Consider the following 23311-nt stretch of genomic DNA (forward strand, 5'->3'; position numbering starts at 1 on the left):
TCAGAAAGAGTCGTCGAGGCAAACAGTTTCTGCAACAATTCAGAACGTCTGTTTGCTTCGTTTGCACCAAAACGTGACTTGCTTTTTGTTGTCAAACTGATTTCCACAGATGCAGACATGAGGCATCTAGAGGATGACAGGAACTTCCAGACCTGCTGACTCTCTTCAGGGAAGAAGCGATCCTTCAGAAGCATCAACGTCAGTGGTGCACTAAACACACTTGATGTATTGACAAGCAAATCTCTGCAGATACAGTGCCTGGCAAAAGTATTTCTCCATTTTAATTTAGCTTCCCCCCAAAGAACTGAAAACTGCAGCACATACTAGCATTAATCTTCCCTTTGATTACCCTAAACAAACCATTTGCCGTCAGAAATCACCTCGTTACATGACGGTTGAGAACTCAGTTTTATTTACAATGGTCGTCCATGTAGGCTTTATCAGAAATCCCTTAAATGTGCTAGCAACCTGCGTTACTTCTTTTCTTCAAGACTTCCAAATAAAACCCAGAGCTACTAATTTTCCTTCATATTCCACAAAGACTTGCAGCTGCAGTTGCTGTGCAATACTCAAACCTTCCAGATTTTTACTCATAATACATTTTGAAAGTAATTCTTTATTGGTTGTTCTCCTTCCCTTCAAATTCTGCACTACTTTGATCACATAAAATTAAAAACGGACGACTGGAGGGGTTACCGGTATTTGTTGCAATAAGGAGATTTTTGTCACTGAGCTAAATGATTACTTGATGATGTGGTTGTAAAGAGCCGCGCAAATGGAAGTCCAAAAAGCATCAGTCCGTGTGTTCGGTGTGTGTGTGTGTGTGTGTGTGTGTGTGTGTGTGCCTCCCTCAGGGAGTGTGTGGGTTGTGAACATCCACGTTAGAACCTGCTGTGCCATCACTGCGGGTGGGATTAGCCCCTCCTGGCAGGTGTTTGATCAGGTCGGGGTTCTCGCCGTGGAAAATGGAGGTGACAGTTCATTAATTCACGCGGGGCTCGGGCGGCGCGTCACATTTATCGTGGCCTTTTTTTTTTTTCTGCTGCCGTCTGGTCGCTGACGGCTGATTTGTTGAAGCCGACGGGGCCGCTGCCAAAGCTCATGATGAGCTGATGAGGCTCGTATTTGGTTCGAATCTGTATTCTGTCTTTGGCGGTCTTACATCACAGACCCTTAGGCGCTTGACTTCAGTTCTGTATGTTTGCAGTCATATTCAATATATTACGATATGCCTTCCGATGAGGCTCGTTTGACCACATACTTTCCATTAAATCTGCATTTCTGTTTTTTTTTCTTGGTCTGATGTAATATTTTTATCTTGAAAACCATGTTTTTATAAAATTGTAGCTGAAATATCATGACAATTACCAGTAAAACATTCAAAAAGTTAAGTCTGTGTGCAAGTAATCCATATAAAGAGTTTAATTTTTGTATATCATCTTACTAATATCAATGAACTATTCAATATTCTGCTAGTTTGTTGAATATGACTGTACAGGAAGTGCAAGAACCAAGTAAATCCAGCCTATCAGGAAAAACAGATGAATGGTCAATACTTGTTTTTATTATCTTGTCTCCATCCAGTTGGCCTCAGTTGCAGCTGCAGCCATCTTAACAAATAACATTGCTGATGACTCAGCTTTTAATGTAATTGCAAATGACTATAGGGACATCACACTAGCCTGGAGGCAGAAAGTGATTTACTTGGCTTTTAACCTTGCAGATTTGCTTGGAGACTTGATATTCACATGCATTAGACGTTTCAGGCTCGGTTTCTTTAAACATGAGTTATGTTTAATGTATCTTTATAGTACACAAACACATGAACAGCACATACTTCCCGTTTGCGGTCTGACACAGAGAAACGGCAAAAGACGTTCGGTCAGTTGAGACCAAGTCGAACCTTTTTAATCTACATGCGACGCACTGTGTGTTATGCATTTGGGCTCATTATTTACCCTTAGGGCCACATTCCAGTAAATTCGTCCTGACACAACTGGTGTAATGAAGTCAGGTTTGTAGTCCCGCCTCGCTCACACATCTCTAGCTGTGCTCTCACACACTTTCACGCATTAAGATCAGGGCTTCACTCCAAAACATTGACTCCATTGTCCGTAAGCCAATTTGGAACTAATTTGCTGGTGTGATGAGTCAGACCCGAGCGCTAACTCCCTGAATTATGACTTGAGATGGCGTTTCTCATCTCGTGATGTCTTTTATTTTTTTAATTGGACCATTCCAGCAGCATTCTAAGACGTGCAAGCTTCTACCACTTTCCTCCAAATCTAAAATACTGGCCAAATCTAACAGGGGAAACCCCTTCCAGATACTCCAGGCTGTCACGTTCTCCAAAGTACTGCGTGTATTCTGGGAGCCGCTCGGGCTCAGCTGTTCACGTACAGATGAGATTTCATAGTGGAGCGGACAGATAGCACATTCCTTCACTGGGGTTCTAATAGCCGCTTTGTTTTAGCGTATTAGCAGCACAAAAATTTTTTACAGGCGACGTGTAACGTGTGAAGGAAAGGGATTCGCCTTTCCACAAACTGGGCTCAGATTAGGTTTCTAAAAATGTTGCTTTCATGGATACTGAGGCTCTGTCACCCAGACATGGTACGTCTGGAGCCAGACTTCGGTGATGCAATTGTGGGAGGTCACCTTGGCGTCAAGGGGAAACGGAAATTAGAATGGAGAAGCAATACTGCGAGACGCACGTCAGAAGAGTCACTTTTGGGTTGAATCCAATGCTATAATGAGATGAACTTGAGTATTTATCAACGTTTTGTGGATTAGTTTAGAAAAAATTCACCCTGTTTTACCCCAACTCCACACATTTGGTTTGCATTTCAACCCCGTCTCATGCTCCCCGTAACATGTTTTGCTTTAAAAATCTATTTGCTCAGAAACCCAGAGATGTAAAGTTAACAGAATTTATTTTAATATATGTGAAAAAAACAAGAATTTCTCACTACAACACAAAACGGCCAAACTTTGTTATAGAGACCCAAGCCATACAGTGGGATATTTTGATATTTGAGTGTTTATGGAAAAAAATATCCAATATTAGCTTTTGTTCAGTATAAATCTGTGGTGAAATGACATATCTTTACTTAACTGAATGAGATGTGAATATGAGTCATGGCTGCATTATTATCAAACAACAGAGATAGGTCAATGTCAATGAGTTGTTGGCACTAAGTAGGATTTAAAACAGTCAAAAACACATGTAAAGCATTTAGATGTCACCAATCCATACTGAGACAATGTGTACGAGTGGCGCTTAATAATAGTCCTTTGTAATCCTCCAACAAAGTGGTTGCTACCACTGGCAAGTGATTTCTTTAAATGAAATCACTTAAAGACCAAGACATTTAATAATCTGTCAAGACACAAAGAAACGCAGAGAAATCTCTGCCAATGAGGACAGAACAGCAATTATAATGCAGTTTGTCTGCCGGCAGAATAAACATTGCATTTCGAATCCAGATGGATGTTCTGCTTATGTTTTGTGAGGCTTGATGCTTTAAGAACCTCCACACGTGTGGAGAGACAGGGACCAATGTCAAGGCGTCGATATGACAATGATGCCTCGTTTAATTTATTTTAAGGCTTCTCTGATATACACAGCATGTTATAAACTGAAGGCAACATGCTTACTTGATTACTTTACTTAATTTTTGCCTCTTCTTCTGAACTGTATTCAGATCAACCAGTTACTCTCTTCATTGTTTTTCTAGCACTTCCCACTTTGTTAACAGGTCAAATTAACGAAGGCATTATAAAATATTCAAGTCTCAATTGCAAATCATGTGCTTATTTCTTATTTAGGTGAGCGAATCTATTGTGGTTTGTTTGTCCCTGTAAAATCAAAGCCTAAATGCTGTCTGTGTTTCATTAATTTGGTGTTTCTCTGTTTTTATCTGTCAACATCTAAACATTTTCCGATCTACGGTGTACACTTATTTGTCAGAGTCATGGGGAGCTGAGACCAAGGGGAAAAATACACATTGGAAAAACCATAACAGGATCTGACCTGGAATAATCAATTTCAATTTCAAAAATATCAGTTTTACAATATGTGTTATGATAGTTAACCTCTTACAGACATGTTTCAAATGTCAAGTAACTATTAGTGAAGTCTCTAAAAGGTATAGTTGCTAAAAAAGACAAATATAATATAATCACAAACAATGGGTTGTTCTGCTCTTCTTGAATATTGTTCCACAGTTTAATAAATAGCATTTTGCTGCCTGGGAATAGCTTCCAGTTTTCATCAATTCCCTCCCATTTATGCTCAGTAAAACTGTAAACACACAGAAACAGGAAAACAATAATAATATAGTAACAATAATAAACACATCTTAAATTAAGCGTTCATGGATGTATGTTATAGAGCAAAACAGAACGGATAATTGTGGCTTTAATATTTTTGCAGTGTTGGTAAGTACTGTAATTTTTGGGACATAGCCCTGAAATGTGTAGAACTACCTACTTTTTGAAGACTAGTCTACTGTCATACTACTTTTCCTTTTCCATTCTGCCTTCTTTCCCCCAAATTAATTTCTCATCCTCTTAAATGGTCACATTATTGGATCCAGTGTTTTCTGCATGCAGCAGCCGTAATTACCTTGCTTGTTCCAAGGCTTTGAAACTTGTGACTAAAAATGGGTTCTGATTTTCGCTGTTTTGAACCGGCTGGAATGAATTTTATCTACATACATCTTTGCTGGAGGGGGAAAGAAAACCATATTTCAGCAGGACTCATAACCATCTAAAATCAGACGGTATGACAGCATTTATACTGAATGAATGTAATAATTATTGATTATTGAACAAAAAAAGTTGATTTTGTAGTATTTCTTTGCCTGATCTGTGACTGACTATGTTCATAACGTCCCATTGATTCTCTCAAGCATGGTGTTGCGTAGATCATTTGACTTGACATATATAATTCTTACACTCCAAGTAACTGGCAGCAGATTTCACAATACATTGTCTTAGAGAGGGGAGACAAAGCACTTAGAGACTGATGGATGAGACATCCGGCCAATAGAGTTATGGCCTACTAAGCTCTGAATATGGCGGCAAGCCATCTTCATAATTGATGCAATCTACATAAATGTCCTTTATGTTTCCGTTAAAATAACCAGACAATTCAAACCGATACACAAAGCAACCTGTGGCAGCCCAGGCAGCGTTTCGCCGTAAACTGTCGCCATCATGACACAAAAAACGGTGACACAATTTAGGACTTTTGTGAGAGATGCTTGACTATGAAATTAGATTTTTTTACTTTGGAAATGATGTCTGGAATTATGTTTTACCGCTTTATTACGTCTTAAAAAAAGAAAAAAAGTAACTTGTGAAAGTAGCTTTAGCTGTGGAATAGATATTTCCTAAACTTTTGACTGTTATCTAGGTAACATTAGAGTCTAATGAGGCATTGAATCAGTTTGCATATGTTTAATCACATCCACTCAAATCCCATATTCTTTTCCTAAAGTTTCAAACTGCAGATCTAACTGGGACTTGAGAAACATGGCTTGTGGACATGTCTGATGTATTAGCTGTGTTTACAAATATGCGCAAAACTTTGTCGATAATCCACCAACGCAGAAAAAACAAAATTGCGGTGTTTCCATTAACTAAGAAACGCAATTAAAATCGCACAGAAGTTTGTTCACTCAATAAGTCACTAAAAATCATGATCCTGCTGGCAGTTACTGTTGTCTTCTTTGTCATTTCTTCCAGTAGTAACATCCTGTCGTTTATCACGTGATTCGTGTGATCCAAAAAGTGTTTACATTTCAGAGTTGCGAAATACACTCATTTCAGTGGGACGAAAGAACAAACTCATCCTTTCCTTCATCAATAAACCATAAGTTTTTTCAAATCTGCTGTTTCCATTAAGCAAATTTATTTTTGTAATTACAATTTGTGCAATTTTCTGGTGAATGGAAATGCAGCTATCGATAACTGCTCCTATACAAATGATAAAAATGATACAGAAGAGATGCGGTGATGGACAAACAGTGCTATTAAAAGAGCCAGAAGTTTGAACGCATTTCAAAGACATTGAACTGAGACCACATAAAACCTCAGACAAATATTTTCAAACTTCTGATTGTTTTTATTATTAATATTATTATTCACCCTGGCTGCATAGTGATGACAGTGGAAAAAATTAGTTCTATCTGCAAATGGAAGGAGTGAAATATCACTTAGCTTCATCTGCTCATTAGCAGAATCCTCCAAAACCACGACTACAGCGCTTCTTCCGTCTGACGCCAGATTTTCTCATTACTCCGTCTGCAGCGAGAAGGCCGGTCAGTCCGGGAGCGAAAACGGGCAGAAAAATGCCTGGCTGCAGTGGCTCCGGCGAGTTTCAATCAAATAATTAAGAAAGATGTTTGTTTCTGTCGGCCTCTTCCATGTAATATTACAGATACGAGGAAATATGTGAGGCTGCTCCTTCTGGGTCCACCGGGTCAGTCACTCCATCGGGTCGGAACGGCGTGTCGGGGTCTCCTCATTGTGCATGCTGTGTGTATTCCTCTGATCGCCACACAGCGCCTGCAATGTGGAGGTCGAGACACGACGAGGCGTCTCGCACCAGGATGCTGCCGCATTAACGACATACAAAACTATTTGTATTTTTAAAAACCTTTTTGTTTTTGCACACATAACATGTTCAATAAAACACAGAAAAATGGCTAACCAGTTTTGAGACAAAGTTGCTTTCTAACAACATTCATTTAACAACTGATAGTGCGTTAGGCAACATGAAAATAAAATGTCACATTGTAGCAGTTTAACACAAAGTGATCTCAGTCCCAGCCATTACTGTGAACTGTATTTTCATGATTATGTGATCACGTTGCAAACATGGAGCCATTTTGGAAGAAATCCAAGTCACAACTTTGCTTCTCCTTACTCACCTTTTTTTCTTGCTCTCCGGTTTTATCATCACTGCATTTTTACTTGATCAAAGTAAATGATCTCCAAGGACAAGATTCTTTTTCTGTGGCAGTTCAGAAAAATCACAGCATCTTTGAAAGGAGAGGAACCGCACTGCAGTCTCACTGTGGCGCCTCTGCGGCACAATAACCTGTGTCAGATCCCAATGAGGCGGCACAGAAATGCAAAGCTTCACAAATTGTTGGGGCTCTCCAGAGTTGTTCATGCTCACAGCCTCCAAAGGCTTTCAAGTGAAGTGTGAGACTTCCCCTGATGTTGTGTCTTGACATCTCGAAACATCTTGAACGGCGCGTCCTTGTCCAGTTAGTAAGACCCATGCTGCAGCGGCACAACGGTACATGTTTTACATCACTGACTGCGATAACCCTTCATCCGGTTTATTTGATTTCCCGTTGCTGTAATGTTCTTGCACAGTCAGCCTTTACTGTTTAATCAGGAGTTTAATTAGTTTTGCGTATAGCAAGCCGCTCCTATGGGAAACAGGAGTTGGACCATTTGATTTCAGCTGAGAGAAACAGCCTGTGTTCCCGTGTTCACATTTTCTCGCATTTCAATCGTAAAACGTTTTTGACGTATTTATCTATCAAGTGAAATCAAGCAGTAGCAGAAAATTAGGCTGTTTTCTAAACATCCAAAAAGTACGTTCATAACTGGCTTATAACTGCCTTTTGTTCAAACACCAAATGTACATAAATATACATTAATATGTAGACAAATTCACACCAGATGCTCAGCTGCACACGACTCAAATATATTTAGTCAAAAATCTACTCAAGAATTATTTTTTACATCTACAGGTGGCTTAGCCATGAAAAGTACTGCTTGGTTTTTTAATTTTTGTGAATGCATGAATGGTTTAATTCAAGTAAGGCTTTGCTCGCGCACACGCACTCACACACACACACACTTCTTCATTATACTTAAGAGCTATGTGATTGCAAATTAAGACTGCAGCTGGAGAATTAACTTCAAGAGTTGGACTAAAGCACTCACGTCTTCAAGTGTTTTCCCTACGGAGACCAATGTTGCCCACCCCCCTTGTATTAACAAACGTGTTGCTAACTGAATATTGCAGCTAAACTCACACGCACCAGATTAGTTTTTTTTCAAAATATATATTATTGCTGTTTCTGCAAGATAAGTTAAAGGAGATTGAAGAAAATGGGAAGTTAAGAAATACCAAAGGTCCCTCAGGAGAGTCGTTCAGCTCTACCTTGAAGCATCTCAATCTGCTCAGTCAGTGGTTAAAAATGAAATAACGATATTTAAAATACAGCGCTAAGCTTATGACCCTGGAAAACAGCTTTATAAGCAACACCTCAACTGGAATCAAATTTAAATGTGTTATGAGGCGACGTGCCAGCGTTACCCTTTCATTACAGCAAACGTCTCTCCATGAAAGCATCATGCACAAGTTTACTGAAGACAACTGAACAAAGCAAAAATAAAAATGCTTAGAACTGCCTTTTGTTCAAACACCAAATGTACCTAAATGTACATTAATATGCACGCTAACATCTACGGTCTACCTTAAATTTGCTAGTACAGTTCCAGCCAATAAAGGGCCAGTGAAATGAATTGGCTGCTTTGCAAAACATTAGTCAACGTTGTCATGCAACATTGCATCTAGAAATTGGCTTAGGTCCATGATACGCCACTGAAACAAAATGTAGATTCAGTGAAGTTTGCCGCTGACAATTTGTAAACATATTTGGCCAAGTTTTTAGCAACTCTAAATAAGTCAGTGGAATTTGATATGAGCAAATGGTCCAAGACTTGGGTCACTTTTTGATGCAACCTGTATGTTTTTAAATCTCACACAAAGGGTTGTACAACTAAAATAAAAACGGAAAGAAAAAAACAAACAGTATGACAGCAGTTAGGAGGGGGACAAGCTTTGCTGTTTGCATACTGTTTTATTTTATCTTTTTTTTTTATCCGATTACTCAATTCTGATGGAAATTCAGAATATCTTAATGAAGATCTTTGTTTGATCAAAGAAATATAGTTTAAGTACAAAGAGTATAGTCTACATTTGGAGTGACTGCTATCGTTGTGGACTTTTCTGTTCTGGTAATGCTCTGCAGAAAGGATGCATTGCACAATGGAGCAATGGGATTAAAACAAAAAGCATAAAATGGCCTCTTTTAGCACGTGGGAGGGAAATTATACAACTACCGACGATAAGAGGGCTGATAAAAGTAATAAATAGTTGGTGCTGTTTTTAGCATGAAGAGGAGGAGGCAGCTGTTGTTTAAAGCACACATCCAAAGAGGGATAGGAATAGATAAAAAAGAAAAAAGGCTGCCAGGCTTATTTTGTTCTGGAGCAAACTGTGGGGAATAAATTCTGCTTCAGGAATGATTGATAGATGACAGAACTTTCTGTTTCATAGATGGCTGATCTCATCTCTTTCTCCTTCGTCGTCTCCTTCGAAGTTTGATCTCTTTTGAAGTTTCGCTCCGTTTTAAATTTTACACGAATGTGCAGAGCCTGCTCCTGTAAACGCGCGCTTAATCCCAACGCCATTCTTGCAGCAGAATATAAAACTGTCATGTCTTTTATAAAACACATTTCATTTCAGTACTAATTCATGCTTGTTGTGAAGCAAGAGAGGCTTGCGAAGGAAAGGACCTGCAGGCGAAGAAAGACACGTTTTTAAAATCTAGCCACTTGCAGGGGTTAGTTTTGTGTATTAACTGATTTAATGCAAAGTCTGCCATCCACATATTTGAAATAATCTATATAATTTAAATACCAACTGGATTTTATCAATCAATGCTTATTTGCTCCTCTTTGGCGTGAGTCAAAGCCGCTATTAAAGCTTCCCACGTCTCCCAGTTGCTGGTCCTCGAGTTCCCTAAATTAATTTCTGAAATACTTTTCTACGTTGACATCCTTCATGGGCGCAGATATTTTGATCATTATTTATGAATTACACAACATCTTCTTGCTGGTCAATGCGGTCCCTAACATTGAAATGACTTTACTGTTAGAAAAACCTTTGCAACATAACAGCGGGCAGTTAAAAAACAGTTCACTCGAGTTCACGGTTTCATGCATCGTGTGGATATCTGACTTTTTTCACACCAACAGTGAGACCGCAGAGTCTTTCGTTTGTGATCTTGAAAATTCTCTGCGTAAGGTGAAAGTTCATCCATTAAACTCACTGAAGATGAATACATAAACAAAAAGCTGGACTATAGACATTTTTATAAGTGTATTTATGAGCCTTTATTATTAAATTGAAGATAATTTAAGATTTTTGTATCATTTCTCTTCAGGTTAACTTAGAAAGTGAGTTGTTATTGTTACAGGTTGTTTGTGTTTGTTATGAAAACTCAAATGTGAAAAATTGGACTGATGATATGTGATAGTAATACTGTTGTTATGTTGGATTCACCTGTTTTATTTTATCTTTTTTTTATCCGATTACTCAATTAATCGTAAGAATAATCGATAGATTAAATCAATGATTAAAATGACTAAACTGGAACGACTGAATTTGTTATTGAGTTTAAGATAAACTGATTTACAGGTTTTAGACTGTAAATCAGTTCAAAAACAATTTTCAAGCGTTTTCTTGTGGCCTCTACTCATCCGATAAACTCTGAAAAGGACAGAAAGCAGAAAACCTGGTGTCCTGAAGGCACCAGTTGGGATGTCAAGGCTGTGAAACCGTGTACTGAGACAACCAAACCCAAGTAGCCACACAAAGAAATTCATCATTTCAGCTTGGACAAGTCCAAACTTAGCCGTGTCCACGGAGGGCCTGCCGTCCTACGCGACCGCACACTTAAAAAAAATACTCATGAAAATAAACTTTCAGAGCCAGACACCAGGCCACACAAATGCATAGTTACCATACGAAATTATTCATATATTCAGAAAGAGCTGACTCAGGTTATGAAACTTCTCCTGCACTGATCCAACCCACGCTCTACTAGACACATCTGAATAGTTATTTGGGCTGCAAATGGAGGACAGACCAAACCATATGTGACGTCTGAACACCTTCCACACTTCATTAGATACACTCTTAACAATTTAAAGATCTTGTTGCCTCTTGTTTCTCAAAAGATTTTTAAAAAATTATCTAAAGTAAGTATTTTTTTTAGTAGCAATAATGGAAAACATCTTAAATAGTTATACTGAACGTATTCTTGGTGATTTGTTACTTTTTGCCCCCTGCTTCGTTGCTGATTTTTCACTATTGTACTGTTTCCAAAGCGGCACAAACAGGATGTGTAGCTACAGAAGCGTCAGCTCATAAAGTGTTTTCTGGGTGTAGAAACACTGGTGTCTTTGTGGAGGAACCCAAATACCTGAATAAGTTTAATGCTGTTCAGAAAGTCGTCATAGATACAAGAGAAATGCGATACTGTTATTTTTCACCTGCCCTCTGCGTTGTCGGCTCTTCCACATCAAGGTCCTGCAACCTTAACGATCCACAAAGCCATTTTCACCCTCAGCCAAGCTGAACAAAACTCATTGAGGGATACAAATGACTCAAATAAATTTTTTAAGGTTCTGAAACAAAGAACAGCAATTTAAACAATTTTTACTGGCGCTTTTGTCGTCGGTCTGTTGTGGAAATTAAGTGCAATTATTACACAAAAAGCACTGAAGATTTTCTAATGCTTCCATTTACTAGTTGGCGCTTCATCATTTGAAGCCAAAGTCATCAGGCCAAAGCCACATGCGGCTCCGGAGCCACAGGCTGAGGACCCTGCCTTATGACATCAGGCAGGGTCTTTTTTCTTTCTAAGAAAGAAAAAAAATTCTAATGCTGGAAAAAGAAAACAAAAATAACTTTATTGCATTGAGGGGAATAGGAGCATTATATGCCCCTATGGCATATAATGCTCATCCTTTTCCCCTTATGACATCAGATAATCTTCCTATTCTGCATATCGCATCAAATATGTGATAACATTTAAGAACTCCAGACTAGTTAGGTGTATCTGGTGAAAATGTTTAGTTATGGTTAGACATAAAAACAGTAAATAAAATACAGTTTTGAATGTTTATGGACCACAACGTTTCTTTTATACCAATTTAGCAAACCAGTTTCAATGCTTTTACCAGTTTACCTTTATTTGAGGTTTACATGCATATATACGTAGTTATGACATCCTCTAGACTGAGATTGGTTTAGAAAGAAAGAAAAAAAAACAGAAAAAACGACAAGTGTTTGTTAAAAAAAAAAGGTCCAACATTCGCTGTACAAAAGAGAACAACCAGAAAAGGAAAGGCGACCATAAATCCAAGGCGACCAAGAAAAGTAACGGAAACAGAACAAAGGCTGAAAGGTAATCGGTGACTGCGACCGTTTGTGAGAAGAAGCCGGCGAGCTAAATAAACTCGGAGAACTGGCAGAGAGCAAATCATTCAAAAATAGAACGACGTGAAAAAACAAGCGCAAAGAGCCATGACGCCAAAATAAACGTAAACAAATCTGACACGGAGAGAGACGAAATTATGGAAATGAGAACAGCAAAATCTCACAAAACCAGAACAAAAACCAAAAAACCATGACAGACATAATCAGATTTCAGATTACGTTTCCAATTTCGAATCTCATAGCAGCACAAGAGCTCTGAGAAGCTTATAGAAGCAAAAAGGTGTTTTTTCTTGTTTGTTTGCTTTTTGTTGTTTTTCTCTATATTTGTCACCTCAGTGCTGCCAAACCTGGGATAGTCAATAAAAGATTTTCATTTTATTTTTGTCAAAGCGTTTCTCAGAGGGAGAAGAGTTCTGGAGTTCATGCAATGTGCTGCTGTGTCTCAAAGTGTATTTGCGCGTATTGTTTGTATCGTGACCGAATGATCGAGACTGCAAAACAACACAAAATGTTCCCATCACAAAACATCCCCTATCTGTTCACCTACTGGTTCCTCAGTCTTCCCTTAGTTGAGATTGTAGAGAAGAGCATAATGAAGGACGGGGTAAGTGAGAAGGGCAAACTCTATTGATTTGGTGCTGAGGAAAGTGGCGACATGAAAGTGAAGAACAGAGATTATATGTCCAAAATGGTTTTTTTTTTTTTTTAATATCCCCAATAGTATTAATAGTATTAATAGTATTGTCCAGACCCTTAATTAATGTTACCTAAAAACATTTTCTTTTTTTTTTGAAAATGGCTCTATGGTCTGATTGATCTTGATTGATTGATTTTGCATCCGGTTCAGGTCTAGTATCACCTGCATCAGTTCAGTAAGGAATGAAGCAGCCCCAAGCCTGTTTCTGTCCTTTTAACAGTGGATGCACACTGAGCAGAAAAAGTAAGGAAATGTTGTACAGTTTCAGTTTCAACGTTATTTACTGAAACTGAAACTGTACAACAGTATTGGCAACTTTTAAACAGGACTTCTCAAAGAAACAGTGAAACTGTGCAAGTTTTCTTGATAAGATTTTCTTTACACTTTCTCCCAAATGTCCGACATTAAAGTAATATTTTCTACATACAGCAGAGTTTCCCCCAGTGCATTATAAGCCTGGCGGACTACTAGGCTTTAATTCCCCCTCCAGACTAAGTGCTGATTGTTTATTTTAATGGCTTTTGAAGCACCAGTGACAGTAAAGACCGATTAAGCTCTTTGGCCTTAAATGCTATTATGTGCAAATTACGATGCCTTTTTTGTGCACCTCAGTATTTTTGTAACTTTTAAAAATTTTTAACACAAATAAAAATGTTGATGGACTAGCTTAGCGCCTCTCACAGCAGACTCAGCAGGTTTTCTGAGGGAAACCCTGTACTGATGATGATATTGCATAAGGAGTCAAGCTTAAATGGATGTGCTTATGTCTTCTGCGTCTCACTATCATACATAGTTTATTTGATGTGCCATGTGCCCCTGTATATTTGCTATAAACATACATCACTCAGTTTTTCTGTTAGCCAGTTGTTAAATTATGAAACATGAAAACGACTTCCTCTACTTCCTTTTCCTTTTTACTCTTTATTGGCTAATAAATCAAAAAGTGCAAAATTCATATAATTTAGGACACTAAATGTAAAGATTGTGCATTAAAGGAGACACCTGTCTTAATATTTTACAGTAAAAGTAAAAATTAACACTTCTTTGCCGGAACATGCTTTTGGTTCCTCAAAGTTATGTTCCTTTCCTTCCATCTGTATCGTCTTGCTGCTTCTTGTACTTCTCCCCTTTGCTCCTCTTTCTTTTCCTCTTCCTCTTCGTCGTCGTCTTCTGTTCCCACCTCCCTTCCCTTTATTTCCTTCTTTGTTTTTCTTTCTCCTTCCCGTCTCTCTGTGGCAATGAATACTGAATCAGTCAGAGACAGACGGTGCGTGGGGTCTCTCCAGAGAAGGCAGAAAGCCATATATAAAGTGCACACACACACACGCACACACACACACCTGCACACGCACACACACACACACACACACACACACACACACACACACCAATGCACACAGGCATATGTCAGAGCAAGAAAAACCCTCCGTCTCCCTGCGAACACATGCCATCCGCAGGAGGATGCGCGCCGGGACCATTTTTAGCTGTGATAAATTTCAACTTTAATTTCCCTTATCGGTGATCTGCTGCCTCGGACAGCTTTCGCAAACACGAGCAGAGCCGCGGGGGAAACTCGGGAGACAAGGTTAATGAAAAGCACACATGTATGCAAAGAAAGGGGAAAAAAAGCAATTCGTTAATACACCCACTCTCTGAGCACATTTTCAGTCATTTGAGGTGGACATTAATGCACATTAATTTTTGTTTTTCCTCAACGGCTCCGGTGGACCGAATGCGATAGGCCAACTCAAAGTGGTAAATAGCTGTGAAGTGGAGGGACTATGGCGCACGCAGATTTTGTATTTTTGAAATTACAGCAGGTGTTTTTTTGTTTGTTTGGTTTTTTTTTTTGGTGTATGTCGTTTTTACCCAACTAGAGATGAATCTTTCTGCCAAATCTCATTTTCAAAATAGTTGTATCTCGGCAGCGCTGACAGACAGATGTCTGTGTCAAATATTCTCAACTGGACTGAAGAACATTCCTTCATGTTAATCTTCGTTGGTCAGAGCCGTTTAATTTCATTTTTAATGAATCATGCTTCGTTTTGAGGATGGTATTGTTCAGGTTGACGGGTTTTTATTCTCCACAAACCTCCACAGGACAACTGGGTTGGGCTTTACGAATATTCATTTTACTTAACAGGACAAAATACTGTCTATGCTTATTTGTTACATTGGCTGTTATGCTCTAAATTGAATGAACAAATTAAAGTTCTGTTGTTTGTACATGCTAGACCAAGCTTGTGAAGTTCTTGGTATATTTTAGTGCAGTGTGCTGGTGAAAAGTTATCAAATAAATTGGCAATTCAGTGCATTCATATCTGTGTTTAAAAAAAAAACAAAAAACATTTTGAGTCAATTCAGCTCTGTCTTTTTTTTTGCATCTGATTGGTATTGGCTGATTCTAAGTCAAAGATATCTGTATTGGTGTTGGAAGTGAAAAAATTGGATCGGAACATTCCTAAATTAAAGTGCAATGAAGTTCAGAAGTTCAGGATAAAACGTGAAATAAAATCAAAGGTATTTATACTTTTATTCTTTTATGGAAACAGCAGATTATTTTCCCTCTAACCACTGCGGAAACATTCAAACTTAAAAGATCATAGGTGTTCAGACGTCAGCAGTTATTTGGCTTAAACATATTGTGTTCGACATGATGTGGGGTGATATGATCTGGAACTTAAGAAAAAGCAGCATTGTGGGTCTCCTCACCTTATTCTATTATCAGCCCGCCGTCACTTCCAAAGACATGGCCCAGAGGTTCGAAATGTTATCAAAGCCAAAGCTTTATTTTCTACCTCTGAGTTCTTTTAAGATGGTTTTCAAACCCCCTAACTATAAAACACCAACTCTTGCTCTTGCTTTATCTTTTCGCCTTCTACTTTCTCATTTTTTTGTAATGCATTACAGAACGTCTCCTTCTTACTGCAATGAAAACCGAACAGACACCTGTGAATTGCTTTGCATGCATTGCAAGTGAGCAACATTGCCTCCTGAAAAGAGTATTGAGGGCATTTTTCTAAGAAAATGCATTTCTGAAGGTGCAACTGGCGTGACATTCTCACCAGATGTCGGTAACAACTCATCCAGTTCGCAAAAAAATCCAGCCACAGATGTCTGTGAATTAACTTACAAATGTGTAATGAAATGGAATGACAAAAGTACCAAACTCATAAAGAGAGGGAGTCACAAACAGGCTATGACACCAACTGAAATCTATCAGTAAAAAGAAAGCAATCCTGCCTTTTAGCATGAATTGATGTCAGCTGGTTCAGTCCCAGGTAATGGCCTGCAAAGGAACGTCTCACAATGGGCAAAACCGGTCACCACTTTCTGAACGTCCGACGTTTTCACCGAGCTGTCGAAGCCATAAGCAGGAAGTGGAAAGCGTATTATTACACCATAAACCGGACCCACACAGACGAGTGGAAATTATTATCAGAAGAGTTGTCCAAGAGACGAGGACCACTTGTGAAAATCTTCAAAAAGACTCGTTACAAGAAAACAAGTGTTGCACTTGACGGCCATGGCCTGAGCCATGCAAGACTGCAGAAGAAATGTTGGACCTTCTCCAAACTGTTCCCACAAACCAGTAGCATGAATTGTCCAAAATGTCTTGGCATGTTGAGTCCCTTTTGGTGTCGCTAAGGGACTGAGTTCAACTCTTTAGAAACACCTTTTCACTCTATTAAACTTTTTCTATTATGCAGTGTGGTCAAAACCCAGATGAGTTGTCCATTGGATTGCGAGAATATGTCTTCACTGCTACAGAGACCAGTGTTAGTGCACCTTACTACAAAGTGCATCCAACACTTTGTATTGCACTTTGTGGCAAAAGGCAACCGCTTGTCCATTTCATGAACCTGCCTGTTTATGAGCTAATCTGATTGCAATGTCAGGTTTGGAGGTCCGTGTCTCCTGACTGTAAACAAGCTGAGGAGTTATTTTGGTGTGAATGAGAGTTCAGGGTTTCTGTCAGGAGCATGTTTTTGAATAGATTAAGTCGGCTATCTCTAGCGGTCAGGTTTGTTATTTGCGCACCGCTGAACAACATTCCCAGTCATCTAAAAAGCCACTTGCAGCAGACCACCACTCGGGGTTCGTCTACCAAGTGTACTGCTTATCTTGGCGCTTTAGGTAGTATATTAAACACTGTCAAAACCAGGAAAAAGATCTTATCCAGCTTTCCAACACTGGAAAAACGTATTGTACAGCACCCAGTGAGGCAGAAGAAAACCAAACACATTCTCGCTCTGAGCTGCCATCTGCAATGTGGAGCCAACTATTTTAAGAGGCGACTGCGTCACCCATCAACATCGGTTGACGGAGTCAGTCAAGCTAATTAATCTGTTGGGACTGTTCTCACAGTTTTTCTCCATAATGTGCCACAATTATGTCAGCTCATTGTTAGCCAGATGTGTCCCTCATATTCATCTGACACGTTGATTGAGTCGCTGGTGGGCCTTCAAAACGAGTGGGCGATGGGAACAGACATGGTGGAGGTGAGAAGAAGAAAAGGAACGCTGAGTGAAGTATGACCGAGCAGAGTTCGGTGAGCGTGCTTGGCGATCAAGATTTTCAGAAAAAAAACAAAAAACTGATTGTATTTTGTTCTACAGACCAACGCATCAGACAAGAAATACGGCCTTGGGGACTTTGGTCAAATGAAAACAGGCGAAACAGAAATATGTCGCAGTCGCTGCGCATTGATGATAAGATCCTGGAGAGACGAGTCAGCACGCGGGAAAATTCCCAAAGATAAGAATTTTATGTCCCATGTGTATTATTTACTGTATTTCCATTCCCCTCGGTCACAAAGGAAAATAAAAGAAGACTGCTTCAAGTTTTATGTGTTTGTTCGCCTGCAAAGCGGAGAAGGTGACACGGAGAAGACGCGTGGCAGTAAACACAAAAGGACAGCGGGGGATGTGACAGGACCATTTTAGAGACTTACGGGAAGATGAAAACAAAACGGTATGTGCGGAGCAAACCAAAAGGGAAGAGCAGGATTCAAGGACAGCGAGAGATTAATGGCATTAAAGGAGAGAGCCTGAAATTAAACACAGCAGTGACACATTGCAGTGTTGTGCAACAGGAGTCTTGTTTTGGTTGGAACAAATATTGGGACAATTATTATTGGAACTAGTAATTAAGTCTTGGCAACCATTCGATTATTTAGCAAGTAGCTAAATACAGCGGCTCGCAAAAGTATTTGCAACCCTTGAGTTTTTTTCAAGTTCAAAGATCCAAGAGCTTGAAAGAAAAAAAAAACAATTTTCTCCAAGTAAACGCTGAGAAAAAGAGAGCATGACAAAAGGAAACAAATTAGTGGCTTAGCCTAAGATGAATGCTGAAAAATGTAAAGGGTAAACCCACTACTTTTTTTATTTTTTATTTTATTTTTTGTCTGGACAAATAACTTACTCCTGACAGCAAGACTACTTCCTTTTAGGATTTTTGGCTTTCATTTCTTGCATGACCTTTTGTAGCGTCTGACTTCCTGTCACTTCTACTCACCTCTATTGGCTGTGCAGTCAGAAGAACCAACAAAGAAGATACACAATAGATTGGTGCATCTTCAGTATGAAGAAATCTTATTTTTCTAAATCTTAACTCTATAAGTCCAACATGAGAAGCTGTCCACACCTTCCCTCTAAAATAAGGGAAGGCGTGGGCAGCTTCTGTCGGTGCTGCTGTGGCTTGTACTTTAGCTTTTCCATGCTGTGGACGAAACAAAGGTCAGAGTGGATGAAAAAATGGCTTCACAAATTATTAAACCTGTCAGGTGCAACTTTTGGCTGTGCTTAACGGATTCTTTTTTCTGGAGTTTCATTACCTTTGCTTTATAGTACATTGACAAGGCAGTATCTTAGAAAGCTTGCGCGTCATTGCTTGACTTGGATTTTGGATACCCCAGCAAATTAACATGTAAAAAAACAAGTAATTATTTATTTTCATTTTATATAGAAATAAACAAACAGAAAAACAACATTTGGGAGCTTCATCTGCATCTACAACATCGATAAGCAGGCAGCAGGGATTTAAAGTCACTCGTTTGTCAGCAGTGTCTCTACTCCAGCCTGCATTCGGTCTCTATGGCAACCAACTATGGTACTAGCAGGGTTGAAGACACTGACCTCTGCTGCTGATTTATTTATTCGCTTCTTGCCTAATTAACAACTACGCCGGTCATCTGCAGGTTTATGAGGGTTTACTGAAGAATCGTGGCTACATCGGCGCGCTCCAAATACAGAACAGAGCAGTTTCTGAAAATACAGAAATAAAAATAATAATTAAAGCTCTGATTTACTATTCAGAAAAAAAACACAGGTGAATAAATAAACCTATACATCAGTATTTGTTCCCTTTGTCTGAATCTGAACAATGTAGGACATTGTCTAGAAATAATCTGGCTAACAGCTTAAAGGCTAATGGCTAACCTAGCTGAACTATGTTGACGCTAACAGTAAAAAAAAAAGAAAAAAATAAGAAAAATTACATTTTACAGGCTGCAAACATCCAGCAGCCACCCAACACTGTGAGAGGTGACAGGAAATATCCACACATTCACATCGCGACCATGACCACCGCTCACGTCAGCAGTGACTGCTGCAGATCAGCGGAGAACGTGAAGAAAGAAAGAGGAAACTGTATAAAACGCCTTCAAATTAAAAACATAAACTTGAAAACTTCCAATGAGCAGATAGTTTCAATTGCTAGATCCCAATCCATCACTAATTTGGGGTTTTGTTAGCTAAGCTCGTTAGCTTTGCTAGCTCAGTGCTAACAAAACTCCTTGGACTTCATCTTTTTCTCCTCTGTTGTTCAACCTCTGGGGTAAGATACAGCACATGTAAATGCTTCACACTCCACTCCATTATTATTATATTGGCTCCTTCACATGTTTCCAGTTGATGTGTGAATGAGCAGGGAAACATCTAAAACATGCAGGACGGCGGGGCTTCTGTGTCAGTACTTTCTCCAGTCCGTGTGAGAAAAACATCTGCGTATGGAGTTCCATTCGGCTCATAGATGTCGGGAGTCTTTTCCAGCAGTACAAATGCAGCATCGGCGTGGCAAAAGTGCAGTGAATATGCCGGGTTTATTCCCGTCACGTATTCTGTGTTTTTGTATCATTCCCTCTTCAGCCATATAGTGATGCTGCTCTGCATGGCATGAATTTTAAATCACCTGTGGAGTCGCCCAGATTTTTTCCTCTCCCTTCCTCCCCTTCTCGTACACACACACACACACACACGCACACACACGCACACACACACCCCCCCCACACACACACACACCCCCACACACACACACACACACACACACACACACACACACACACACACACACACACACACACACATGAACACACACACACACAGCCACACACACACATTGTTTCTTCTGCTGCTCTTACAACAAATATGTTTTTCTATCATTCAAAAATTATGAAAAAAATCCAAAGTGCCTGGATTCCCATGACTGTGTGTTAACACAATGAAGTCTGATCCATCCAAAATGTGTAAGGTAAGCCTGCTTAACACATGCACCTTCCCTCCACTTTACAATTTGGCTCTTTTTGCTCATTCCATTGTTCCCTCATTCTCTCTCCGACACACCTACACACACACACACCCCCCCCCCCCCCCCACACACACACACACACCCACACACACACACACACACACGCACACACACCCCTCCCACTGTCTATTATGCTCAAATGACGTCGCCTCTCTCAAAAACCGACACACACACTTTGGACTTCATCTTTATCTACGGCTGGAAATACAATTTAAATCTTTCTGCCACACACTTTTGTTCTTTCATATGCGCAGCAGTTTGAAAAGGTGGAACGAGGGTCTGTGAGAACGTTATCTGCATTGGTCAAGGCTGCAGTCAGCTGGCACAACCCAGCGCTGGCCAAAGTGTGCAATAAAAGCTCTGACAGAGAACATTATCTGTGTTTGGTTTGACACGTAACAGAGGACCCACACACAGCGCATCGCGACGCAAACATGATGGATTTGGATATAAATTGTATTTATTTTTTTCCCCCCATCAGGATCCACTTATTGGATGCAATTACATGGGTCACGCTGGATTTTAATGGAGAAGTAATGGACGTTAAGAAACGTGCGTTGGGGAAGACTGTTGGGGGGACAGAGATAATGGAAAAGAATGAAAAAAAAAGAGATGAAGGCAAAGGGAAGGGACACAGACAGAGTGGGAAATAATGAACTGACGAGGATTGCTTCTTCTTCTCTCTATCTATATCTGTTCATGCCAGACTTTAAAGTTTAGCTGTCTGAGTTGCTCAAGTTACACCCGCAACACACACACACAAAAAAAAATAATTTCTGCACATGAAATTTTCAGATGATCGGGATTTTCTTTTTATGTTTCATGTTTGTACTAAATCGAAAATGAAAGGAGAAAGAGCTTTTGAATCCACGATTCAAAGGTGGTGCAATGCTTCCAACATTTGTGACGCAAAATATTCCAGTATTCTTTTGCATCTTCACTGCACATCTCACTAAGTATAATTACAAGTAATATTCATGAACACAGTTTATTAATATCAAAATTTAGACTGGCTTGCCTTCAGATTAGTCATCACCACGACTGTTTGTATCATTATTATTCTTATTATTCTTTCAACAATAAGGATCCAATTGCTGAAAGAATAACAATTGCCTGAAGGAGCTTGTTTGGACCAGAAACAATGCAATATTGATAACCGAAGCTCGAAGAAACGAACAGATTGCAAGACTTCGAGATTTATAATTGGTCGTTTCAGCAAAGGAAGTGACGAGTCGTTCACCGCCACGGCCGTGCAAATGAAAACCCACTGCGAAAACACAGAACCTTACCAAGGTTCTGAAAAGGTTCTTGTAAGTTAAGGTGCAATGAATTATTACCTTATTGCACTTATTTCAAGTGTGGTAAGGTATTCTCACTGGAAGCTAGAACAAAAATACTTGGTAAGACGTTGTATTTTGTGCAGTGTTACAGCTTCTTTAGATTGCTTTAAGTGATTCATGTTCATGTGAAACGGAAAAGATATTCAGTCACTGTTTTGCTGCTGCAATTTTTACCACTGTGTGGTAACTTAGTGAACTTTGAGATGGTTTGTACTTTCTAATCAAGATGAAAATCATACACTTGAATGAAGTTTCACAAAGTGTTTTTTTTAAAATAAAATATATTTTTCATACTTTTGATGGTTTACACCAACAGTGGAAAAGTGTGAAAAGACATACATCTGATTACTTGTTTGTGTGTGTTGGGTGTGTGCTTCCAGTTGGATGCGTGTGAGTCCCATCTGTTTCCCAGCTTCCCGCTCTTACCAGTTCCTCCAGTCCGCTCTTGGCTCCAATCTATCTTCATTCCCATCTGACGCTGCACCAGAAATGATTACAAAATCCGTCAGCCCACATTGTCTGCTTCTCTCACAGGGTGCTTTGACATTTGGTTCTCTGAGCTCAATTCGGACTTCGGTTCTCCAAAACTGTCCAATTTAAAGCGCTAACATTCTCACTTTCTGCGTTTGGGTCTGGTTTCAAACTTGGCAAAATTCTCAGCAAGTTCTCTCACTAAATGTCTGTGATGATTTTTTATCTTTTTAAAGAAATTTTATGCTGCACACGTACAAGTTACAGTTATCAATCGTGACCTGGCATCGTTTTGGACTCTTTGGCGAATATGTACTGAGACACTGCAAACAAGTAGAAGTAGGGTTGCTACATTTCAAGTGGGCTTAAAAAGGTTTCGGTCTAGAGCTAATAAAAGCACTAGAGGCTTGTTAGAGTTAAAATCATGATTTCAAGAAATATTATGAGGGGCAGTGTTATGTCAAAATCAACTTTTTCATGTGATGATGTTATTCCCTTATCAAAAACATACATGGGGTGTTGCTTTGATTCTTTCATGCAGGTTTTGAAAATGTTTTTATCTCCCGTGGCAACCATTCAGTTGTGCAAAATGCCTGGGTGGACCTAGCCCTGTCTTTGAGCCCAGCTCTTCCCTCAAACTTCAACTTCACAGAACTCCTCCACTCAGCTCCTGCAGACTAGCACCAATAATTAGCAAACACCTAGTTGAACTGCACATATCCTGAGGTCATTATACGAGTTATTTCTCTTTTCAACGCTGGTAAAAACGCTGTTAAATGTAGAGGAGCCATGTTGCGAAGACTTCCTGAAGGCGGAGTTTCAGAAAGAGCAGGAGCTTCTTAAAGAGACAGAGACCCGATTTAAAGTCAAATTTCTTTTAAGTCACATTTTATA

At 39.4% G+C, this 23311-nt stretch overlaps 1 protein-coding gene across 1 annotated transcript in view; it reads left to right on the top strand.

Moving 5' to 3' along the window:
* Nucleotides 1–23311, top strand: part of htr2cl1 (5-hydroxytryptamine (serotonin) receptor 2C, G protein-coupled-like 1) — a 137680-nt gene that overhangs the window by 31163 nt on the left and 83206 nt on the right. Inside the window, exon 2 of the mRNA XM_055021337.1 lies at nt 110–198. The gene's annotated coding sequence lies outside the window, so the exon portion shown is untranslated. The remainder of the gene's footprint in view (nt 1–109; nt 199–23311) is intronic.

Source organism: Poeciliopsis prolifica, unplaced genomic scaffold (genome assembly GCF_027474105.1).
Source record: "Poeciliopsis prolifica strain line A6 unplaced genomic scaffold, Auburn_PproV2 SCAFFOLD075, whole genome shotgun sequence".
NCBI lineage: Eukaryota > Metazoa > Chordata > Actinopteri > Cyprinodontiformes > Poeciliidae > Poeciliopsis > Poeciliopsis prolifica.